At 39.6% G+C, this 24687-nt stretch overlaps 1 pseudogene; it reads left to right on the top strand.

The window, feature by feature from the left end:
• Positions 1-15752: 15752 nt before the first annotated feature.
• LOC129536012 (eukaryotic translation initiation factor 2 subunit 3-like) lies at positions 15753-17916 on the top strand (annotated as a pseudogene).
• Positions 17917-24687: the final 6771 nt, after the last annotated feature.

Raw genomic sequence — 24687 nt, 5'->3', positions numbered from 1 at the left:
ATACTGCTTTCTCTTTTCAGTGTTGTAATGTCCAAATAATTTTAGTAAAATATCTTTATTTTGATATTATATAAGAAAAGTGAAATGTATATCCATTTAAGAACAATATTTTTAAACACCATACACTAACAAAATGTTTTAATATTGCATACCCTACACTAATTAAAGATAAACAATCTTTTTTTTTTCTTAAACAAAATGGGAAAAAACAATGAGAGGACTGATAAATCAAGAAAAGAAAGATTCTCTCCCTAGGAAAATGCTGTCATTGACTTTTAAAATAAATGTTTCACCATTACCATTAAATGTAGTTATGCAAACAATGAGTAGGTGCTACATGCTGATGCTGCTGCTAAGTCACTTCAGTCGTGTCCGACTCTGTGCGACCCCACAGACGGCAGCCCACTAGGCTCCCCTGTCCGTGGGATTCTCCAGGCAAGAACACTGGAGTGGGTTGCCATTTCCTTCTCCAATGCATGGAAGTGAAAAGTGAAAGTGAAATGGCTTAGTCGTGTCTGACTCTTAGCGACCCCATGGACTGCAGCCCACCAGGCTCCTCTGTCCATGGGATTTTCCAGGCAAGAGTACTGGAGTGGGGTGCCATTGCTGTTCTAATGTAAATGTCTAATCCCTCAGTATATACTCTAATGAAAAGTTTCCTTTTATTCAACTTGTGGAGCATTTTTGCATCTTTATTTCTGAGAGAGATTGATTTGCCATTTTCTTTTATTGCAATGTTCTTCACAGTTGTTGGTGTTGAGGCTAAACTGGCCTTAGAAATTGAGCTTGGAATGCTTATACTTTTTTCTTCCCTGGGAGAATTTGTATAAACATATTATTTCTTCTATAATGTTTGGAAGTGTTCATAGGTAGGAACACTGAATCTGGATTGCATGTGTGTGTGAAGTTGTATTGATGGAGCTCAAATTGGTTTTATTTTAATTTTTCTTATCTATGTAGAAAAAGAAAAAATCAATTTATATGCTAAAAAATCACAACTCTGTAAAACATGTAATATTTCAAATAAATATTTAAAATTGATTGAGGAGAATCAGATGGCAGGCGGAGGGGTGTGAGAACATGGAGCACATCTCCCTCCAACATGCATCAGGAATATACCTTCAGACACAGAAGCGCTAGCAGAATGGCAACTGGGAGAGGCAGGAGTATCTGACCACTGGAAAAGAAGATATAGAACCGCGCAAAACTTAATAGGACAAAGGAAGTAGGGGGAAAAGAGGAGAGTTAGTAGGACTCACCCTGCCCCTGGTGAGTGGGGGAACCGAAGCAGGGCTCCAATCCCCACACTGGGGCAATTGTGGGGGACAGAGGAGTAACATTTGAGGCTGAGAGTGAAGTAGCTGATCTGAGACAGTCTAAATGGAATGAGAATCACATAGACAATCCTTGCCACAGCCATACATACCCCAGGGAAGGACAGGGGTCCCGTAGAAGGCATAGCAGCTGGGAAATAGAGCAGAGGGATTGTGAAGCAATCCCAGGGTGAGGTCTACTGTTGACTGCTGGGATATAGCCCAAGGTCATGTGAAGGAAGAGACTGCTGTGGGAAATGCCTGTGGAGGAAAACCAGGCAGCCATGGAGACAAGGCAGTACTGCTGAGTAATGTGTAAGGGTGGAGCCATCACTGTAGCCTCTCTATCCCCAAATGCCAGCACTGGCAACTGAACAACAGAGAGGCTGGCTCTTTAAGTGCCTGACACATGGAACAACAGAGTAGGACTCAAGCCAAAGGGCCTGAGTGGAGGGGAGCAACAGAGAAGGACCAACGAAAGAGGCCTTCTGATTGCCAGCTACCAGAGGCTAGAAAACGACTCTAATAGGACCATAGTTCCTGTGGCTGAGACAAACCATGTCACTGTACACTTGGTGCCTGGAGGGTCCCTATAACACAAGTAGTTCACCACCTTCAAACTCAGTCCTCACTGGAGCAAAGCTGCCACAGGCTAGCTGCTGCTGCTGCTGCTGCTGCGTCACTTAAATCGTGTCCGACTCTGTGTGACCCCAGAGACGGAAGCCCACCAGGCTCCCCTGTCCCTGGGATTCTCCAGGCAAGAACACTGCAGTGGGTTGCCATTTCCTTCTCCAATGCATGGAAGTGAAAAGTGAAAGGGAAGTCACTCAGTCGTGTCCGACTCATAGTGACCCCATGGACTGCAGCCTACCAGGCTCCTCCATCCATGGGATTTTGCAGGCAAGAGTACTGGAGTGGGGTGCCATTGGCCACAGGTTAGAAAAAGCCTTAATAGGACAATTTCATTTGTGACAATAGATGCCAGTGTTCCTGCATAGCCAGCATTGACAGGGTCCCCATGATCTAAGCAACTGCACCACCTCCATGCATGATTCCCACTGGGATAGCATTGTCAGAGGGTATAAAAAGTCCTGCATTCATGCATGAGGCGTCACTTCAGTCATGTTCAGCTCTTTGCAACCCTGTGGACTGTGGCCTGCCAGGCTTCTCTGTATGTGGGATTCTCCAGGCAAGAATACTAGAGTGGGTTGCTGTGCCGTTCTAGAACACCATATTTTCTGCTGCCCTAGCTGCTGGCTTCCCTGAGTACCTGGTGCTGCTGGGGCCCCTGCAACCCAAGAAGCTACATTACCTTCACATCTGGCCCTCACAGGGGCAATCCAAGTCCTTCAGGGCAGCCTCAGGAATAAACCCCTGTGGACAACTCACACGCAGAGGTGGAGATAAAGCCACAATTGAAACCCAGGGGCAGGGTGGCTAAGGAAGAAGACCCAAAACCTTCCTGTAGATTAAATCCACATGATTAACTAGGCAGACTCTGTGTCTATGGACTATATGAAAGGACAATGAGAATTCCCACAAAAGAAAACACACTAGTTCTGACAGCTGTGGACACTGGAGGCACGAACACACAAGAGTAGGACCAGATTAGAGTCTGAGCTGCCCTCACAGCAGATCAGAGACCAGCCCAGTGTTGAAGGGCATCCTAGGGAAGCAAGGTGGACTATGACTCCCAGCAAGGGAAAGGACTCTGACATCAGAGACTCAAGAAAAGCATATATTAGTCTTACATTTTGACTTGTTCTGTAGTTGCTTCTGGAGTTTTTTTTTTTTCTTTTTATCTCCTCTGTTGTAGTTGTTGATTTTATTTGTACTATTAAATCTATTTAAGCTTTTGAGATTCTTTTAAAATCATATTTTCTTTTTATTTTATATACTTCTGCCTCTACTTTGGGCCTTCTGTGGTTCTGCATTTTCCTTTTTTCTCTGTTTTTTTAATTTTTAAAATTTATTATTTTTTGCATTTATTCTTTTGTTTGCTTTCCCTACTGTTCTTTTCCCATTGTAGTTAATCTTTAATAATAAATCTTCTTTATCTATCGCTAACTTTGCATTTCTATCCTTTCTTTATTTTCTTCTTTTCGGTTATTCTTCTCCCATGTTTGTTAGTTTGTTTTGTTTTTGTTGCTGTATTCTCCAGTTGGCACCTTGTTTTAGTTTTGTTTTCCAGTTTGTGCTTTAGTCCGTTTTGTTTTTGCTGGTGGATATAATTTTTGGTTTTCTTGGTTTGCCAGATCAATCTATTGTACTTTATTTATTTATCTTTTGACTGTTTTGGTTTGTTTATGGGTGTGTATTCCATTATTTTAGTCATTACTTGCCTGATTTTATATTGTCATTTGTCTGAGCTGTGTCTTTTGTTTCTTGTTTTTGTGTATTTGCTTTAATTCCATTTAATGCCATAACAAATCACCTGTGGAATCTCTGTCCCCAGGCCAGAGATTAAGCCCTGAGCCTTTGAAGTAGGAGTGCTGACTCCAGGACCATAGACTACCACAGAACTCCTAACCCTAGGGAGGATTAATTAACGAGAACTTCCACAAAGTCATTCACCTGTATACAAGACCCAGCATCACCCAACTGCCAGCAGCACCCTGTGCAGGACACCTCATCCAAACATCAAAGAAGACAAAAGGAAAAATCCAATCATCCACAGACAGGATTACCACCTCACACCTGTCTTGCCCATAAGAACAAAAAAGAAAGAAGAAGAAGAAAAAAAGAAAAACTCACCTCCTCCCACCAACACAAACACAAATCACATCCTACAGGAAGGTTACACAAATCACTGGACCAACCTTCAGTTCAGTTCAGTCACTCAGTCGTGTCCAACTCTTTGTGACCCCATGAATCACAGCACGCCAGGCCTCCCTGTCCATCACCCACTCCCAGAGTTCACTCAGACTCATGTCCATTGAGTCGGTGATGCCATCCAGCCATCTCATTCTCTGTCGTCCCCATCTCCTCCCGCCCCCAATCCCTCCCAGCATCAGAGTCTTTTCCAGTGAGTCAACTCATCGCATGAGGTGGCCAAAGTATTGCAGTTTCAGCTTTAGCATCAGTCCTTCCAATGAACACCCAGGATTGATCTCCTTTAGAATGGACTGGTTGGATCTCCTTGCAGTCCAAGGGACTCTCAAGAGTCTTCTCCAGCACCACAATTCAAAAGCATCAATTCTTCGGCGATCAGCTTTCTTCACAGTCCAACTCTCACATCCATATATGACCACGGGAAAAACCATAGTCTTGACTAGATGGACTTTTGTTGGCAAAGTAATGTCTCTGCTTTTTAATATGCTATCTAGTTTGGTCATAACTTTCCTTCCAAGGAGTAAGTGTCTTTTAATTTCATGGCTGCAGTCAGCATCTGCAGTGATTTTGGAGCCCAAAAATATAAAGTCTGACAGTGTTTCCACTGTTTCCCCATCTATTTCCCATGAAGTGATGGGACCGGATACCATGGTCTTTGTTTTCTGTATGTTTAGCTTCAAGCCAACCTTTTCACTCTCCTCTTTCACTTTCATCAAGAAGCTTTTTAGTTCTTCTTCACTATCTGCCATAAGGGTGGTGTCATCTGCATATCTGAGGTTAAAGGGCAGAAACCAAAAGGAAGAAAGGATTCAATCTCAAAGTCTGGGAAAAGGAGACCTCAAACACAATAAGTTTTAAAAAAGATGAAAAGGCAGAGAAATATGGTGCAAATGAAGGAATAACCTAGAACACTTCAGTCCAAAAAATGAAAAGGAAATAGGCAAACTACCTGAAAAATAATTCAGAATAATGATAGTAAAGATGGTCTAAAACCTCAAAAATAGAATGGAGAAACTGCAGGAATCAATTAACAAAGACGTAGAAGAAATAAAGAATAAAAACAGAGACAAACAACACAATTACTGAAATTGAAAATACTCTAGAAGGAACCAATAGCAGAATATGTGAGGCAGATGAGTGGATAAGTAAGCTAGAAGATAAAATGGTGGAAATGACTGCTAAAGAGCAGGATAAAGTAAAAAGAATGAAAAAAACTGAAGATAGTCTCAGAGACCTCTGGGACAATATTAAATGCATCAACATTCAAATTATAGGGGTCCCAGAAGAAGAGAAGAAGAAAGGGTATGAGAAAATTTTTGAAGAGATTGTAGTTGAAATTTTCCCCAACACAGAAAAGGAAATAATCAAGTCTAAGAAGTGCAAGGAGTCCCATACAGGATAAACTGAAGGAGAAACATGCCAAGACATATACTAATCAAACTAACAAAGATTAAACATAAAAAAAAGAATGTTAAAAACAGCAAGGGAGAAGCAACGAGTAACATACAAGGGAAACCCCATACGCTTAACAGCTGATCTTTCAGTAGAAACTCTCCAGGCCAGAAGGGAATGGCAGAAAATATTTAAAGTACTGAAAAGGAATAATCTAAAACCAAGGTTACTCTACCCAGCAAGCATCTCATTCAAAATTGATGGAGAAATCAAAAGCTTTACAGACAAGCAAAAGTTAAGAGAATTTAGTACCCCTAAACCAGCTTTGCAACAAATGTTAAAGGGACTTATACAGTCAAGAAATACAAGAGAAAAAAGACCTACAAAAACAAACTCCCTACAATGAAGAAAATGGCAATAGGAACATAAATATCAATAATTACTTTAAATGTAAATAGATAAAATGTTCCAACAGAAATACACAGACTGGCTGAATGGACACAAAAACAAGACCCATATATATGCTGTCTACAAGAAACCCACTTCAGACCTAAAGACACATAGACTGAAAGTGAGAGGATGGAAAAATATATTCCATGCAAATGGGAAGCAAAAGAAAGTGGAATAGCAATCCTCATATCAGATAAAATAGACCTTAAAATAATGTTACAAGAGATAAGGAAGGACACTATATAATGATCAAGGGATCAATCCAAAAGGAAGACATAACAAATGTAAATATTTATGCACCCAACATAGGGGCACCTCAGTACATAAGACAAACACTAACAGACATACAAGGAGAAATAGACAGTAATACAATAATAGGAGGGGATTTTAACACCCCACTTACACCAATGGAAGATCATCAAAACAGAAAATTAATAAGGAAACACAAGCCTTAAATGACACATTAGACCAGATAGATCTCATTGATATCTTTGAGACATTTCATCCACATGCAGAATACACTTTCTTCTCAAGTGCACATGGAACATTCTCCAAGATAGACCACATCTTGGGTCACAAATCAAGCCTCAGTAAATTTAATAAAACTGAAGTCATACAAAACATTCTTTCTGACCACAATGCTAAAGGACTAGATATCCATTACAAGAAAAAAAAAAAACCTGTAAAAACACAAACACATGGAGATTAAACAAATGTTACTAAATAATGAACAGGTTACTGAAGAAATCAAAAGGGAAATAAAAAAATTCCTAAAAACAAATGAAAATGAAAACACAACTCAAAACCTGTGGGATGCAGCAAAAGCAGTGCTAAGAGGGAAGTTTATAGTTCAAAAAACAAGAAAAACATCTAATAGGCAACCTAACTTTACACCTAAAACAACTGGAAAAAGAAGAACAAAAAATCCCCAAAGGATTTTTTGGAAAAATATAAAGATCAGAGCAGAAATAAATGAAATAAACAATAGCAAAAGTTAATAAAATTAAAAGCTGGTTCATTTAGAAGATAAACAAAATTGAGAAGATAAACAAAATCTTTAACTAGATTCACCCAGGAAAAAAGAGAGAAGAATCAAATCAACAAAACTAGAAAAGAGAAAGGAGGGTTTACAACAGACAATGCAGAAATACAAAGGATTATAAAAGACTATTATGAGCAACTATATGGCAGTAACATGAACAACCTGGAAATAATGGACAGATTCTTAGAAAAGTCCAATCTTTCAAGACTGAACTGGGAAGAAATAGAAGCTATGAACAATCCAATTACAAGCATTGAAATTGAAACTTTGATCAAAAATCTCCCCAAAAACTAAAGTCCAGGGCCAGATGGCTTCACAGGTAAATTCTATCAAACATTTAGAGAAGAGTTAATGCCTACCCTTCTAAAACTCTTTCAAAAAATTGCAGAGAAAGGAACACTTCCAAGCTCATTCTGTGAGATCACTCTCACCCCAATAGCAAAACCAGGCAAGGACAACACATAGAAGGAAAATTACAGGTCAGTGTCACTGATGAACATAGATGCAGAAATCCTCCTCAAATTTCTAGCAAACGAAATTCAACAACACATTGAAAAGCTCATACACCTGGATCAAGTAGGGTTTATTCCAGGAATGCAAGCATTCTTCAATATATGCAAATTAATCAATGTGATATACCATATTAACAATATTAACAAATTGAAAGATAAAACCATATGATAATCTCAATAGATGCAGAAAAAGCCTTTGACAAAATTCAGTACCCATTTATGATTTAAAAAAAAAAACACTTCAAAAAATGGTCATTGAAGGAACCTACCTCAACATAGTAAAGGCCATAGGCAGTGCTAAGGTACAGTATTAAGGCATATGATAAAACCACAGCAAACATTATTCTCAATGGTGAAAAACTGAAAGCATTCCATCTAAGATCATAAATAAGAGATGGGTGCCTACTCTCACCACTATTATTCAACATAATTTTGGAAATCCTAGCTATGGCAATCAGAGAAGAAAAAGAAATAAAAGGAATCCAGATTGGAAATGAAGAAGTATAACTCTCAGTGTTTGCAGATGACATGAATTATACATAGAAAACCCTTAAGATACTATTAGAAAATTACTAGAGCTAATCAGTGAATTTATCAAAATCACAGGATACAAAATCAACACAGAAAAATCCCTTGAATTCCTATATACTAACAATGAAAAATCAGAAAGAGAAATTAAAGAATCAATCCCATTCACCATTGCAACAAAAAGAATAAAATATCTAGGAAGAAACCTACCTAAGGAGACAAAAGAACTATACAGAAAATTGTAAGACACTGATGAAAGTAATCAAAGACAACATAAACAGATGGAGAGATACTCTATGTTCCTGGGTTGGAAGAATATTTCATTATTTTTGAAATCATGAAATTGTGAAAATAACTGTACTACCAAATGTAATCTACAGATTCAATGTGATTGAATTTTTCACAGAACTAGAACAAATGGCATTTTTTTTTCACAGAACTAGAACAAAAAATTTCACAGTTCATATGGAAACAAAAAAAGACCCTGAATAACCAAAGCAATCTTGAAAAAGAAGAATGGAGCTGGAGGAATCAACCTTCCTCACTTCAGATTATACTACAAAGCCACAGTCATCAAGACAGTATGGTGCTGGCACAAAAACAGAAGTATAGACCAATGGAACAAGATAGAGAGCCCAGAAATAGACCCACACATCTATGGGTACTTTATTTTTGACAAAGGAGGCAAGAATGTATAATGGGACAAAGATAGCCTCTTCAATAAGTGGTGCTGGGAAAACTGGACAGCTCCCTGTAAAAGAATGAAATTAGAACACTTCCTAACATCATACACAAAGATAACCTCAAAATGGATCAAATACCTAAATGTAAGACCAGAAGCTATAAAACTCTCAGAGGAAAACATAGGCAGAACACTCGATGACATAAATCAAAGCAAGATCCTCTATAACTCACCTCCTAGAGTAATGGAAATAAAAACAAAAATAAACAAGTGGGACCTAATTAAGCTTAAAAGCTTTTGCACAGCAAAGGAAACTATAAGCAAGGTGAAAAGGCAGCTCTCAGAATGGGAGAAAATAATAGCAAATGAAACAACTGACAAAGGATTAATTTCCAAAATATACAAGCAGCTCATACAACTCAATATCAGAAAAACAAACAACCCAATCAAAAAGTGGGGGAAAGACCTAAACAGACGTTTCTCCAAAGAAGACACACACATGGCTAACAAACTCATGAAAAGATGCCTAACATAGCTCATTGTTGCTGCTGCTGCTGCTGCTAAGTCGCTTCAGTCGTGTCCAACTCTGTGCGACCCCATAGACGGCAGCCCACCAGGCTCCGCCGTCCCTGGGATTCTCCAGGCAAGAACACTGGAGTGGGTTGCCATTTCCTTCTCCAATGTGTAAAAGTGAAAAGTGAAAGTGAAGTCGCTCAGTCGTGTCCGACTAGTAGCGACCCCATGGACTGAAGCCCACCAGGCTCCCCTGTCCATGCGATTTTCTAGGCAAGAGTACTGGAGTGGCTTGCCATTGCCTTCTCCGAGCTCATTGTTAGAGAAATGCAAATCAAAACTACAATGAGATATAAACTCACACCAGTCAGAATGGTCATCATTAAAGTCTATAAGCAATAAATTCTGGAGAGGGTGTTGAGGAAAGAGAACCCTCTTGTACTGTTGATGGGAATGTAAATTGATACAGTCACTATGGGAGATGATATGAAGATTCCTTAGAAAACTAGGAATGAAACTACCATATGACCCAGCAATCCCATTACTAGGCACATACTCTGAGGAAATCAAAATTGAAAAATACACATGTACCCCCAATGTTCACTGAAGCACTATTTACAATCACTAGAACATGGAAGCAACCTAGATGTCCATTGACAGATCAATGGATAAAGAAGCTGTGGTACATATATACAATGGAATATTGGCCATAAAAAGGAACACATCTGAGTCAGTTCTAATGAGGTGAATAAACCTAGAGCCTATCACATAGAGTGAAGTAAGTCAGAAAGAGAAAGATAAATATCATATATTCATCTAATCCATATATATGGAATCCAGAAAGATGGTACTGATGGAATTATTTGCAGGGTAGCAGTAGAGACCAAGACACAGAAAGCAGACTTATGGACACAGTGATGGGGGGGCAGGGAAGGAAATAGAGGGTGAGATGTATGGAAAGTGTAACACGGAAACTTATATTACCATATGCAAAATAGACAGTCAATGGGAATTTGCCGTATGACTCAGGGAACACAGTGTCTCTGTAGCAAACTAGAGGGATGGATGGTATGAGGAGGGAGGTTGGTGGGAGGTTCCAGAGGGAGGGGAGATATGTATACCTATTGCTGATTCATGGATTCATGTTGATGTTTGGCAGAAACCAACTAAATTCTGTAAAGCAGTTATCTTCCAATTAAAAACTAAATAAATAAAAATTAATCATATTATTTCAGTATAGTGGGTTATTATTTTCCTTGGCTATGGTGTGATTTGAAATATAAACGCATGTTGTTTGGGCTTCCAAGTTTGCCATCCAGAAGCTGTCTTGTGCCAAGTGATGACTCAAGTCTCCCATCCCTTTTCTTCATTTAAATATGAGAAACTTCTCTCATAAGGTACACAGTGACATCACCTGGTCTTCATTTAGCTGAAATGCCTAACCTCTACATTAAATCCTCAACTGTTCTTTATTTTTACAGTAGCCTGTAATCAGGAGACTAGTTCATTATGTTACTTGCTGGCAGGAATTTGTTTCATATTGTCAAATCAATTTCATTTATTAGTTAATATAAGAGACAAATTGCATGCTATGGAAAAATTTTTAACTGAAAACAATCATTCCAAAGAAAACTTGCATGTTCCTAAGTGGCAAAATAATTCAATTTGAGTGTAACTGAGAATAAGAGACAAGCATTTCTGTTTTGATATTGGAACACTTAAGGTCTGGCTACTGAACTTAAATTTTATTTATTTTATTTTATATATTTTTGGCTGTGTGAGATCTTTGATGTTGCTCAAGCTTTTCTCTAGTTGTGGTGAGCAGGGGTTACTCTCTAGTTGCGGTGCATGAACTCTTGTTGCAATGGCTTCTCCTGTTGCACAGCACAGGCTCTAGGGCATGTCAGCTCCAGTAGGTGTGCCTCCTGAGCTCTAGAGCACAGGCTCAAGAGTTGTGGCACACTGGGCTTAGTTGCTCTGCTGCATGTGGGAATCTTCCCAGATCAGGAATTGAACTTGTTTCTCCTGCATAGGCAGGCGGATTCTTTACCACAGAGCCACCGGGTAAGCCCCTGGCTGCTGATCTAACCTCAGGCAAACATGCTTCCAAAAAACTTATATGTGGTCACTTAAAATGACTCCTATGGCTACTGTAAAGACAAATGGGGAAGTATGAATTAAAACTACATGATGCTGTTTGAGGACAAAGTAGATGTCTAGATGATAACTAATATGTTTATAGTAATTTTTAAGATCATCATCTAAAGGAAAATATAGACTTAAAGAATTTATAGGGAACACGTGAAACTGAAACAGTAGATGACAGTAATAAATGCTAATATGTAAAACTCAGTTCTATTTTTCTATAATAGCCAATATCAGGAGTTTTGTTTCTGTAACCAGAAACTGTGGGAGGAAGCATATGTACTGTTCAAAAACTGTATTTTTGACAATAAATGATTAAATGAAAAAAGAGAGCTTAAAGACCCCCATTAGTCTAAGCCCCCTAGTTGAGAAACATTATTTCATATGAAAAGAATCAAGGTTTACAAATTCTGATACTGTCTAGTGACCTATTCATTCATCATCCATTTCCATTGTCCTTTCTTCTGTATCCTCTGCTGTCTTGTCCCAGGGCCAAAGTGTACTTTTAACAGGGTCCTTGTTATAGGTCACAGAGATTTTAGGCTTTGCAGCTACACATGCAAAGTCTACTCCAAGTGTTGAGCTAAGAAGACTTGGCTGTCCTGTAACAAGTGCTATAAAAGAATAGATACCAGCTATAGGGCAGGATCACATTCGTTCACACTGGTTTCTGTTAATTATGTTAGTTGTTTACCCTGTGACCTTCTCCTCTTGGAGCTAGAGGATTTTGTGTGTGTGTGTATGTGTGTCTGCTCAGTCGTGTCTGACTCTTTGTGACCCCATGGACTGTAGCACGCCAGGCTCCTCTGTCCATGGAATTTTCCAGGCAAGAGCACTGGAGTGGGTTGCCATTTCCTCCTCCAGGTGATTGTCCCAACCCAGGGATGGGGGACAAGCATCTCTTGAGGCTCCAACATTGGTAGGTGGATTCTGCACCACCTGGGAAGCAATAGGAGATTTTATTGTCCCGCAAATAAAAAAATACAAAAGAACCAAAGAAGTGCATTAAGTCCTTCCCTTTTAAATGTTGTAAAAGCCTCAACTGAAACTCTGAGCAAGTTCATCAGCCCTTTTGCTCCCTGCAAGGGAGGGTCTTGGACACAGTTGGAGTAAATTTAGAGGACAAGCAGAGAGCAAGATGCTGGTGAGGTGCTCTGAACAGGTTTGCTGTGCCCTGCTTCCCTGCCTGTGGTTAGCGCCAACACTGGGGAGTGGGTAGCCAATAGAACAATTCTCCCAACTGTGAGAAGCCCAGAGCAGAGGGGCCAGGGCCTCTGTTTTCTCTCCAGAACCCTGGGAAGTGCTCATTCAGCAGCAGCATCCCATGACAATCTGAGTTGGCCAACAGAGCTGTGATTGCCAAGGGGCTGGGGTGTGGGGAAGGATGGATTAGGAATTGGGGTTCAGTTCAGTTCATTTCAGTTCAGTCGCTCAGTCATGTCCGACTCTCTGCTACCCCATGAATCACAGCACGCCAGGCCTCCCTGTCCATCACCAACTCCCAAACTGTTATGTAGAACAGATAAACAACAAGTTCCTACTGTATAGTGCAGGAACTATATTCAATGTATTGTGATAAGATATAATGGAAAAAAATATGAAGAAGAATGTATACATACATGTGTCTGTCAGTTCAATCAGTTCAGTCACTTAGTCATGTCCAAATCTTTGTGACCCCGTAGACTGCAGCACGCCAGGCTTCACTGTTCATCACCAACTCCCAGAGCTTACTCAAACTCATGTCCATCTAGTTGGTTATGCCATCCAACCATCTCATCCTCTGTCATTTCCTTCTGTACCCACGTTAAATTTTTCCCAGCATGAGAGTCTTCTCCAATGAGTCAGTTCTTTGCTTCAGGTGGCCAAAGTATTAGAGCTTCAGCATCAGTACTTCCAATGAATATTTGAGACTGATTTGCTTTAGGATTAACTGGTTGGATCTCCTTGCAGTCCAAGGGACTCTCAAGCATCTTCTCCAGCACCACACTTCAAAAGCATCAATTCTTTAGTGCTCAGCTTTCTTTAAAGTTCAATTCTCACATCCATACATGACTACTGGAAAAATCATAGCTTTGACTAGATGGACCTTTGTTGGCAAAGTAATGTCTCTGCTTTTTAATATGCTGTCTAAGTTAGTCATAACCTTTCTTCCAAGTAGCAAGTGTCTTTTAATTTCATGGTTATAGTCACCACCTGCAGTGATTTTGGAGCCCTAAAAAACAAAGTCTGTCACTGTTTCCACTGTTCACCCATCAATTTGCCATGAATTGATGGGACCAGATGCCATGATCTTAGTTTTCTGAATGTTGAGCTTTAAGCCAGTTTTTCATTCTCCTCTTTCACTTTCATCAAAAGGCTCTGTAGTTCTTCTTCACTTTCTGCCATAAGGATGGTGTCATCTGCATATCTGAGGTTATTGATATTTCTCCTGGCAATCTTGATTCCAGCTTGTGATTCATCCAGCCTGGCATTTCACACGATGTACTCTGCATATAAGTTAAATAAGCAGGGTGACAATATACAGCCTTGATATACTCCTTTCCTGATTTAGAACCAGTCTGTTGTTCCATGTCCAATTCTAACTGTTGCTTCTTGACTTGCATACAGATTTGTCAGGAGCCAGGTCAGGTGGTCTGGTATTCTCGTCCCTAGAAGAATTTTCCACAGTTTGTTGTGATCCACACAGTCAAAGGCTTTGATATAGTCAATAAACGTAGATGTTTTTCTGGAACTCTCTTGCTTTTTTGATGATCCAGTGGATGTTGGCAATTTGGTCTCTGGTTCCTCTGCTTTATTCTACATCCAATTTGAACATCTGGAAGCTTACGGTTTATATACTGTTGAAGCCTGGCTTGGAGAATTTTGAGCATTACTTTGCTAGCATGTGAGATGAGTGCAATTGTGCAATAATTTGAACTTTCTTTGGCATTGATTTTCTTTAGGATTGGAATGAAAACTGACCTTTTTTAGTCCTGTGGCCACTGTTGAGTTTTCCAAATTTGCTGGCATATTGAGTACAGCACTTTCACAGCATTATCTTTTATGATTCAATTCCAATTGAAATAGCTCAACTGGAATTCCATCACCCCCACTAGCTTTGTTTGTCGTGATGCTTCATAAGGCCCACTTAACTTTGCATTCCAGAATGCCAGACTCTGAGTGATCACACAATTGTGGCTATCTGGGTCATTAAGATCTTTTTATATAATTCTTCTGTGTATTCTTGCCACCTCTTCTTAATATCTTCTGCTTCTGTTAGGTCCATACCATTTCTGTCCTGGATTGTGCCCATATTTGCATGAAATGTTCCCTTGATATGTCTAATTTTCTTGAAGAGATCTCTAGTCTTTCCCATTCTATTGTTTTCTTCTATTTCTTTGCATTGATCACTGAGGAAGGCTTTCTTATCTCCCCTTGCTGTTCTTTGGAACTCTGCATTCAAATGGGTATATCTTTCCTTTTCTCCTTTGCCTTTTGCTTCTCTTCTTTTCTCAGCTCTTTGTAAGGCCTCCTCAGACAACCATTTTGCATTTTTGCATTTCTTTTTTGGGGGGATGGTCTTGATCAGTGCCTCCTGTACAATGTAATGAACCTCTGTCGATAGTTCTTCAGGCACCTTGTCTATCAGATCTAATCCCTTGAATCTATTTGTGTTTGTGTATATAGGAGATAAATATATATATAACTGAATCACTTTGCTGCACAGTATAAATTAGCACAGCATTGTAAATCAACTATACTTCAAGAAAATAAATTAAAAATGAATTGAGATGGCTGCATGGGGAGCAGGGCTGGAGAGTCTCTGGTAGTCACAGCAGCTTTCCCCCAACCCATTTAGCAATGAGAAGGATTCAGAAGAACCTGAGAGGAAAGCAGAATTTTTCCAAGAAAAGCACCAAAACCAGATAAATGCAAATTTGCAAACCAGAAGTTATTATATCAGTTCCCAGGGGATGTAATCAAAAGATCTCAAAGGATAGTAGGTCTAAAAATCATGGAGAATGTGGCCTCTTAGAAGATGCTGGCATAAAGTGTTGATGCCATATCCAGGTGAGACAATGGCCATGGTAATGAATGTCAGTGTGGACAGGTGTCTAACAAGTAGATGCCTCCCCTGATGCTGTGATGGTACCTGAGCCCCAACATAGATGCCACCTCAGGAAAAGGAGGGCCGAGGACAATCCCCAGTGACTGACACTAGAGTGACTATGTATATAGAACTGACTAATACTTTTTATTATTTTTCAGCATCTAAATATGGCAGAAATTCAAAAGAATTGAATCATAAATTGAATTAATGAGTTCTCTTCTGTAAAAATATTTATCAAAGAAATATATTCTGAATGAAGGCAAAATGGTACTATCTCTCTGGGCAAGATGGCGGGGTGAGGGGGGTCAGGGGGGCAAGGCTGGTGTGGATTTGGGGCAGCCACACTGTAATTAATATAGGTACAGTTCATCATGTAGTTCATGAGAAATCTTTGGTTGTAAAAGCTATTTCCGTAATTCACACTGTCCAGTTCAAAAATGAACTGAAAAGAAATATTGCAATAAAACTTGACTATGCTAAATTTATAAACTTGATGACTTATTGTCCTCCACCATATTTCCTTGGTTAGGGCTTCCAGGTGGCACAGTGGTAAAGAATCTGTCTACCAATGCAGGAGAGCAGGAGATGAGAGTTTGATCCCTGGGTTGGGAAGATTCCCTGGTGTAGGAAATGGCAACCCACTGTAGTATTCTTGCCTGGGAAATCCCAAGGACAGAGAGGCCTGGTGGGTTACAGTCTGTGAGGTCTCAAAGTGTCTGACATGACTGAGGATGCACACATGCATGTTGCCTTTGTTGACTGCCCTGGAATATTACGATATTGTGATGGTTCTATGCTGAACAGTGCTGCGGTGATGGATGCCTCTTCTCTGTTGATAGCTGGTAATGAGTCTTGCCTTTTCATACTGTTCATGGGGTTCTCAAAGCAAGAATACTGAAGTGGTTTGCCATTCCCTTCTCCAGTGGACCACATTTTGACAGAACTCTCCACCATGACCCATCTGTCTTGGGTGGCCCTACATGGCATGGTTTATAGTTTCATTGAGTTAGACAAGGCTCTGGTCGGTGTGATCAGTTTACTCCAACACTTTGGCCACCTGATGCGAAGAATTGACTCATTGGAAAAGACCATGATGCTGGGAAAGATTGAAGGCAGCAGAAGGTGACACAGAGGATGAGATGGTTAGATGGCATTACCATCTCGATGGACATGAGTTTGAGCAAGCTCCGGGAGTTGGTAATGGACAGGGCATGCTGCAGTCCATGAGGTCACAAAGAGTCAGACACAACTGAGTGACTGAACTGAACTGAATGAGTTTTGTCCTCAGCCTCAGACTTCTGAACACTTGACTGTTATGGAAATTATGAAACTAAAGCATATTTTGATTCTACAAAGTAAAATTGATTTGGTTAAAAAAAAAGCCAGACTAAAGAATGGTATGAACAGATCCTTGCATTTGTACAAGGTACAATAGCATAGAAAGAGCTCCTATTATTCCAATTTCTGCTCTGCTGAAATACAATATTGAAGTTGTCTATGAATACATAGTAAAGAAATTTCCAGTGCCCCAAGAGACTTTACTTCAGACTTCACTGTTATCAGATCCTCTAATGTCAGCAACTCTGGATGATTTGAAGTTGATGACCTTAAGGAGAATGTATCTGGTGGTAGTGTTCTAAAAGGAGTATTAAATGTGGGTCAGGAGATAGAAGTCAGACCCAGTGTTGTTTCCAAAGATAGTGAAGGAAAATTCATGTTTTTATCACTTTTCGCAGAGCATAATGGTCTTCAGTATGCGGCTCTGCATGTGTCCTAAGTCGCTTCAGTTGTGCCTGACTCATTGCAGCCCTATGACTATAGCCCACCAGGCTCCTCTCTCCACGGGATTTTCCAAGAAAGAATACTGGAGTCGGTTGCCCTGCCTTCCGCCAGGGGATCTTCTGGATTGAACCTGTATCTCTTATATTTCCTGTATTGGCAGGCAGGTTCTTTACCATTAGTGCTACCTGGGAAACCCTAAGACCTGCTCTAGGAGGTCTTATTGGAGTTTGAATAGAAATTGACCCTACCTTGTGCCAGGCTGACAGAATGGTGCGGCAGTTACTTGGTGCGATTGAAACTTTACCTGAGGTCTTCACAGAATTGGAAATTTCCTATTTCCTATTTAGATGGCTCCTAGGTGGACACACTGAAGGAGACAAGAAAGAAGCAAAAGTGCAAAAGGTATCAAAGAATGAAGTGCTTATGGTGAACACAGGATCCCTGTTGACAGGAGGAAGAATTAGTGCAGTCAAGGCTGATTTGGGCAAAACTGTTTTGTCTAATTCTGTGTGCATGGAAGTAGAAGAAAAAAAAAAATCGCCCTTAGTCAAAGAGTTGAGAAACACTGGCATTTAATTGGTTGGGCTCAAGTAAGAAGAGGAGTGACAATCAAGCCAACAATAGATGATGACTGAAGAATTAAATAACAGATATGGATGAAGCCAGAATTTCTCTTAACAACCTAGGGGTATATTTTCAAAGCAATAGTAGGGAATTAATTTCACAGTTCATTACCTTAGTAGTAGCTGTATTCTCATTTTTGAGTGATGAAAATTTAACCTCTAGTACTGAGGCAGGGTCTACAATAAACGTAAAAGTTAGCATAATGTTGGGTTGAATCTACATTTTACCAGAAATCAATCATTTCTAAATAATGTCTAATTTATACAGTGCAGGTTTGAAAGTAAACTGCTTGCTACAACCAGACTTTGCATTAGCACAAATTCCACCAAACCTGTTCAAAATAAAATCTTTCTTCTTCTTAAAAAAAAAAAAAAAAAAAGATGCTATCTGGGAAAATATCTGGGTTTCTAAATTTTGCTCACTTCTATATAAAACTATTGAATTAAGATTTGAATTAAGAATGGTTTCAATTTAGCGTTTGCTCTGCTTCCTGTATACATTAGTGCCTGCAGAGAGATTTTCTCAGGTAGATAAGAGAAATATTTTAGGCATAACATTTCATAAATGCCCTATTCAAAAAGATAAATTTGTCAAATGATAACAAGCCATGATAACTGAAGATAATAATGCTAAGGAAGGAATTAAAGCTCATGAGTAAATCAAAAATGAATAATTTTTACATGTCTTTGCAAGAAACAGATTTAATTTCAAATTTTACTTGTGAGTAACATAAATATAGACATGAGCAAAACTGTAAATGTAGAGTTACAGTTAGAGTTACATAAACTGAAACCAGCAGCAAGCTGGAAAAACAGGCACTTCCAGGACCCCAGAAGCCTCCCTGAAGTTCCCTTCTACCCCTCTCAGAGTACCCATCCATTCTCCTGGCTTCTATCACCATAGATTAGTTTTGCCTGTTTTATTCTTTTGTGTCTGTCTTCTTATGCTTAATATTGTATTTGTGAGATTCATCAGTGATTTTGTGTGTAGTTATATTTTGTGTATTTTTGTTGCTTTGTTCCTCTATTATATAAATATACTATGATTTTTTACCCACTCTACTGTTGATGGATGTTGTGATCTTTTCAGTAGGGGGATTTTTATGAGGAGTGCTGTAAATGAGTGCATTCTTGTGTGCATTTTGATAGATATATGTATACTTCTATGTTGGGTCTATTCCTATGACTGGAATTACTGGATCATGTAGTATACATCTGGGCTTCCCAGGTGGCACTGTGATAAAGAACCTGCCTGCCAATGCAGGACACCTAAGAGATGTGGGTTCAATCCCTGGATTGGAAGATCCCCTGGAGGAGGGCATGGCAACCCACTCCAATACTCTTGCCTGGAGAATCCCATGGACAGAGGAGCCTGAGAGTCTGCAGTCCATCGGGCACACAGAATTGAAAAGGACTGAAGCAACTTAGCATGCATGCACAGTATACATATATTCAGCTGTAGAAGGTGCTGCCAAACACTTTGCAAAGCACTGGTACCTTTATGTCTAGGTGCTGCATCAGTACAGCCCCAGATGCTGAGTGTGTCCTTATTAACATTTGCCTTTCTTCTCCTACTTCTTCCTTTTCTCTGTCAGAAGAAGACAGTCTTCTCTGTCTTCCCCTCCTTCTCCTGCTTCCATCCCCTCTTCCATCTTCTTTCTCTTCCTTTCCCCCTTCCCCCTCTCTGCTCTTCCTCTTCCTCCTTCTCCTTCTATTTCTCGTCTCCTCTCCTATTACCCATCCTAGCACTCCTTGCAGCCATGAAATTAAAAGATGCTTACTCCTTGGAAGGAAAGTTATGACCAACCTAGATAGTATATTAAAAAGCAGAGACATTACTTTGCCAACAAAGGTCCGTCTAGTCAAGGCTATGGTTTTTCCCGTGGTCATGTATGGATGTGAGAGTTGGACTGTGAAGAAAGCTGATCACCGAAGAATTGATGCTTTTGAACTGTGGTGCTTGAGAAGACTCTTGAGAGTCCCTTGGATTGCAAGGAGGTCCAACCAGTCCATTCTAAAGGAGATCAATCCTGGGTGTTCATTGGAAGGACTGATGCTAAAGCTGAAACTCCAATACTTTGGCCACCTCATGCGACGAATTGACTCACTGGAAAAGACTCTGATGCTAGGAAGGATTGGGGGCGGGAGGAGAAGGGGACGACAGAGAATGAGATGGCTGGATGGCATCACCGACTCGATGGACATGAGTTTGAGTGAATTCCAGGAGTTGGTGAAGGACAGGGAGGCCTGGCGTGCTGTGATTCATGGGGTCGCAGAGTCGGATATGACTGAGTGACTGAACTCAGCACTCCTCATCTTCTTCCTTCTTTTTTACTCTTTCTGTCTGGTGGAGGTCTGCTGGTAACATATCGTGGATAATTAATTTGCATTTCTTGGTATCTGAATATGTTTCACATTTGGAGAGTCCCTTTTGTGAAACACCATTTAGAAAAATTGTGTTGCCTACCTTTTTCTTATAGATATGTAGTTCTTTGTAGATTTTAGATATAAGCCCTTTGTCATATATTTCAAATATATTCTCCCACTTGAAAATTCTTACTATTAAATATGTGATATATATTTTAATTTTAAATACTCTATGAGAAAACAAATTTTCTTTTTCAGTCCTAATTTGCTAAAAGTTTATCATAAAAGAGCATTACAGTTTATTAAGTACCTTGTATCTTTCGAGTTGAACATATGCTATTTCTCCTTTATTCTGTTAATGTGGGTGAGATATTATATACTGATTGCATTCGAAATGGTAAACCAATTTCAAGCTCTGGAAACAAACTGAACTTGTCCTTTTCTTTCAGTTCAGTTCAGTTCAGTTCAGTTGCTCAGTCGTGTCCGACTCTTAGCGACCCTGTGAACCACAGCACGCCAGGCCTCCCTGTCCATCACCAACTCCCGGAGTTCACTCAAACTCATGTCCATCGAGTCGGTGATGCCATCTAGCCATCTCATTCTCTGTCTTACCCGTCTCCTCCTACCCCCAATCGCTCCCAGCATCAGAGTCTTTTCCAGTGAGTCAACTCGTCGCATGAGGTGGCCAAAGTATTGGAGCTTCACCTTTAGCATAAGTCCTTCCAATGAACACCCAGGATTGATCTCCTCTAGAATGGACTGGTTGGATCTCCATGAAGTCCAAGGGACTCTCAAGAGTCTTCTCCAGCACCACAGTTCAAAAGCATCAATTCTTCGGCGATCAGCCTTCCTCACAGTCCAACTCTCACATCCATACATGACCACGGGAAAAACCATAGCCTTGACTAGACAGACCTTGGTTGGCAAGGTAATGTCCCTGCTCTTTAATATGCTATCTAGGCTGGTCACAACTTTCCTTCCAAGGAGTAAGCGTCTTTTAATTTCATGGCTGCAATCAGCATCCGCAGTGATTTTGGAGCCCAAAAAAATAAAGTCTGACACGGTTTCCACTGTTTCCCCATCTATTTCCCAAGAAGTGATGGGACCAGATGCCATGAGCTTCATTTTCTGAATGTTGAGCTTCAAGCCAACATTTTCACTCTCCTCTTTCACTTTCATCAAGAGGCCTTTGAGTTCCTCTTCACTTTCTGCCATAAGGGTGGTATCATCTGCATATCTGAGGTTATTGATATTTCTCCCAGCAATCTTGATTCCAGCCTGTGCTTCTTCCAGCCCAGCGTTCCTCATGATGTACTCTGCATATAAATTAAATAAGCAGGGTGACAATATACAACCTTGACGTACTCCCTTTCCTATTTGGAACCAGTCTGTTGTTCCATGTCCAGTTCTAACTGTTGCTTCCTGACCTGCATACAGGTTTCTCAAGAGGCAGGTCAGGTGGTCTGGGATTCCCATCTCTTTCAGAATGTGCCACAGTTTATTGTGATCCACACAGTCAAAGGCTTTGGCATAGTCAATGAAGCAGAAATAGATGTTTTTCTGGAACTCTCTTGCTTTCTCCATGATCCAGCGGATGTTGACAATTTGATCTCTGGTGCCTCTGCCTTTTCTAAAACCTGCTTGAACATCTGGAAGTTCATGATTCACATATTGCTGAAGCCTAGCTTGGAGAATTTTGAGCATGACTTTACTAGCGTGTGAAATGAGTGCAATTGTGTGGTAGTTTGAGCGTCCTTTTCTTTACACTTCAGAATTTCATTTGCTAATATTTTGCTTAAAGTTTTTGCATCTACTGAGAAGGACTGGTCCATAACTTTCTTTTCTTTTGGTGTCTTTGCCCAGGATTAATGTCCTCATACAACATGCCAGTAAATATTCCCTTTTTTTCTCTTCTCTGGAAAAAAGTTGTAAGATTAATTATTTTTGTTTCCTAAAATGTTTGGAAGAATTCATGAGTGAATCCAGCTGGATCCAGAATTCTCTTTGTGGGATGTTTTTAAATTGCAGATTTAATATCTTCAATAAATATAAATTTTTTTACTTTCAGTGTCATTTGGGGAAAACTGCATATTGACATAAATCATTTATAATGTCTTTTCATGACTTTAATTATCAGTAATATCCATAATGTGGTCTCTTTTCCACTCCTGATATCGCAATTTGTGTTTTTTTCTCCTTTCTCTTGACCAGTCTTCTTAGGACTTTATTCTTTTCATTAGTCTTCAAAGAACCTCCTTTGGATTTATTGAATATTTCTATAGTATACCAGTTGCAGAGCATTGTTACTTTATTAATTTTTTTCTCTTTATTATTCCTTTTTTCTAATTCCTATAATTTGCTATATTTTTAACTTCTCTTTATGGAAATTATTAATTTAAACCTTTTGCCTGTTTGAATATGTGCATTTAACGCAATAAATTTCCTTAAAGAGCAGTGGTAGCAGCAGCCCATGTGTCTTGATATGCAATATCTTTACTAACCTTTAGTTTAAAGTATTTTCCAGTTTCTACTGTGACACATTCTTGATCCATATTTAATTTCTAAGCATTTGGAGATTTTTAACTGATCTTTTGTGGTTAATTTTGAGCTTAATTCCACTGTGTTATGAACATAACATATGAATCATACTTTGTATGATTTTTATATTTGAAAAGTTTTTGAGACCCTGATGGCTCTCAAGAATCTACCTGCAATGAGGGAGACCTGGGTTTTGTATATATGTATATATATATATGGAAAAGTTTGTTAATCTGTTTGTTCAAATCTCCATGTCCTTTCTGATTTTTAATCAATTACTTAGAGATTCCAGCTAATATTTTCCATTATGTTCATAGGTTTATCAATTTATCCTTTAATTAAAAGGATTAAGTTTTATTTCTACCACCACATGAACAAACTCAGAGTATCCTACTGGAGAATGAGTATTTCACTGTCATCCCAGTCATTCCAGCTAAGGTCTGAGACATGTAAGTGAACTCAGGCTTAAATAGATGATCCTGGTCCATACTAGAATGACCGCCTAGTTGTTCTCAGTCTAAATTGGTAACTACAGACTCGTGAGCTAGGTAAATATTTTGTTGCTTTAAGCCACTAAGTTTTTGGATGCTATGTTATGAAGCAATGAAAGTGAAAGTCTCTCAGTCGCGACTCTTTGTGACCCCATGGACTATACAGTCCATGGAATTCTCCAGGCCAGAATACTGGAGTGGGTAACCTTTCCCTTCTCCAGGGTATGAAGCAAGAGGTAAAATTAATTAGCAAAGTTTTGTAATTTGGGGGCCATGTCAGCATTTCCTTCCTGGGTTTGACTTTCTAATTGGTCTCCTGGGGCATATTGGAATGTAGCTAAACATCGGAAAGCAATGAGAGGTGGTAGAGGTGGAACATGAGGAGACTTTGAGCAAGAGCTGTTTCAGACAGAGAATGAGAGGATGATTTTATTGTCAAAGAATGATCAGTAGAGTTAGGGGGATTCAGAATCGTCTCATTCACCATTCTAATTTTCATGGTTTCACTCTTTCTCAGTCTATGCTCTGCTTTCACATGAAGTTGTAAGACAGTTTTCCAAACAATGTAATGACACTCCACATTTGAATTTTGGCATATTTTTCTTGAGACAAAGAAATTCTCTTATGATAATCTGAGAAACTTCCTGGTTCTCTGATCATGCCTTGATGTAAAAACGTACATCGAGCATTGAATTTCCTTTCTTTAAGCTTCAAAGTATATTAGAAGCATCCAACCCTCAGTACCTCTCTTGTATTTCTTGTGCCTTTCACGCTGTGCTATGGAAGTAGCCCCTATCTGCCAAAAGTGCTAACAGACACTGCATACAGCTTTAATGATGGTTTAAGTAGCTTTTTGACATTGCACGTTGTGAATGATAAGTATTCCATTCCTTAATGGCAGTTGGATCTTTACTACCTTCCATCCACCAGATCAGAGAACCAGTCCCTATCAATTGAGGTACCCCCAGTGAAAATTCAGTAGAGTCAACTGAATCCATTCAAGCCAGTTTAAGCAGGAAGACATTCAGTGTAGGAAATTAGATGCTTTTTAAAACTTTGAAGGTTTAGGCTGAGCTTCTAGGAATGACTCCTTAAATGGTCTTGAAGAACTGATCTCTAAGTGAGCTTCTACGTTGACTACAAGCAGGAAGCTCAGAAAAGAGAAAGCTGCCATCACAACTACTGGTTCTAGAATTACTCCCACCCTTGCCCTCTGCCATGACATGGGCAGGTAAATGGATCCCCTTGCTCTCAGTACTCATAAAGCCAGAGATGGTCTTAAAAAACCAGCATCTTCTCTATCTGACAAAGAAATACTCCCATGACACTGTTTTCCAAAAGAACTAACAGAGCAGAACTTTTCCCTTTCTAGATACCCTAGAATTTG

This window comes from Moschus berezovskii, chromosome 6, assembly GCF_049115385.1.
Source record: "Moschus berezovskii isolate FMDL1 chromosome 6, NW_MosBer_1.0, whole genome shotgun sequence".
NCBI classification, from domain to species: Eukaryota; Metazoa; Chordata; class Mammalia; order Artiodactyla; family Moschidae; genus Moschus; species Moschus berezovskii.
Note: the sequence above shows the minus strand (reverse complement) of the source record. Positions and strands in the feature narration are given on the sequence as shown.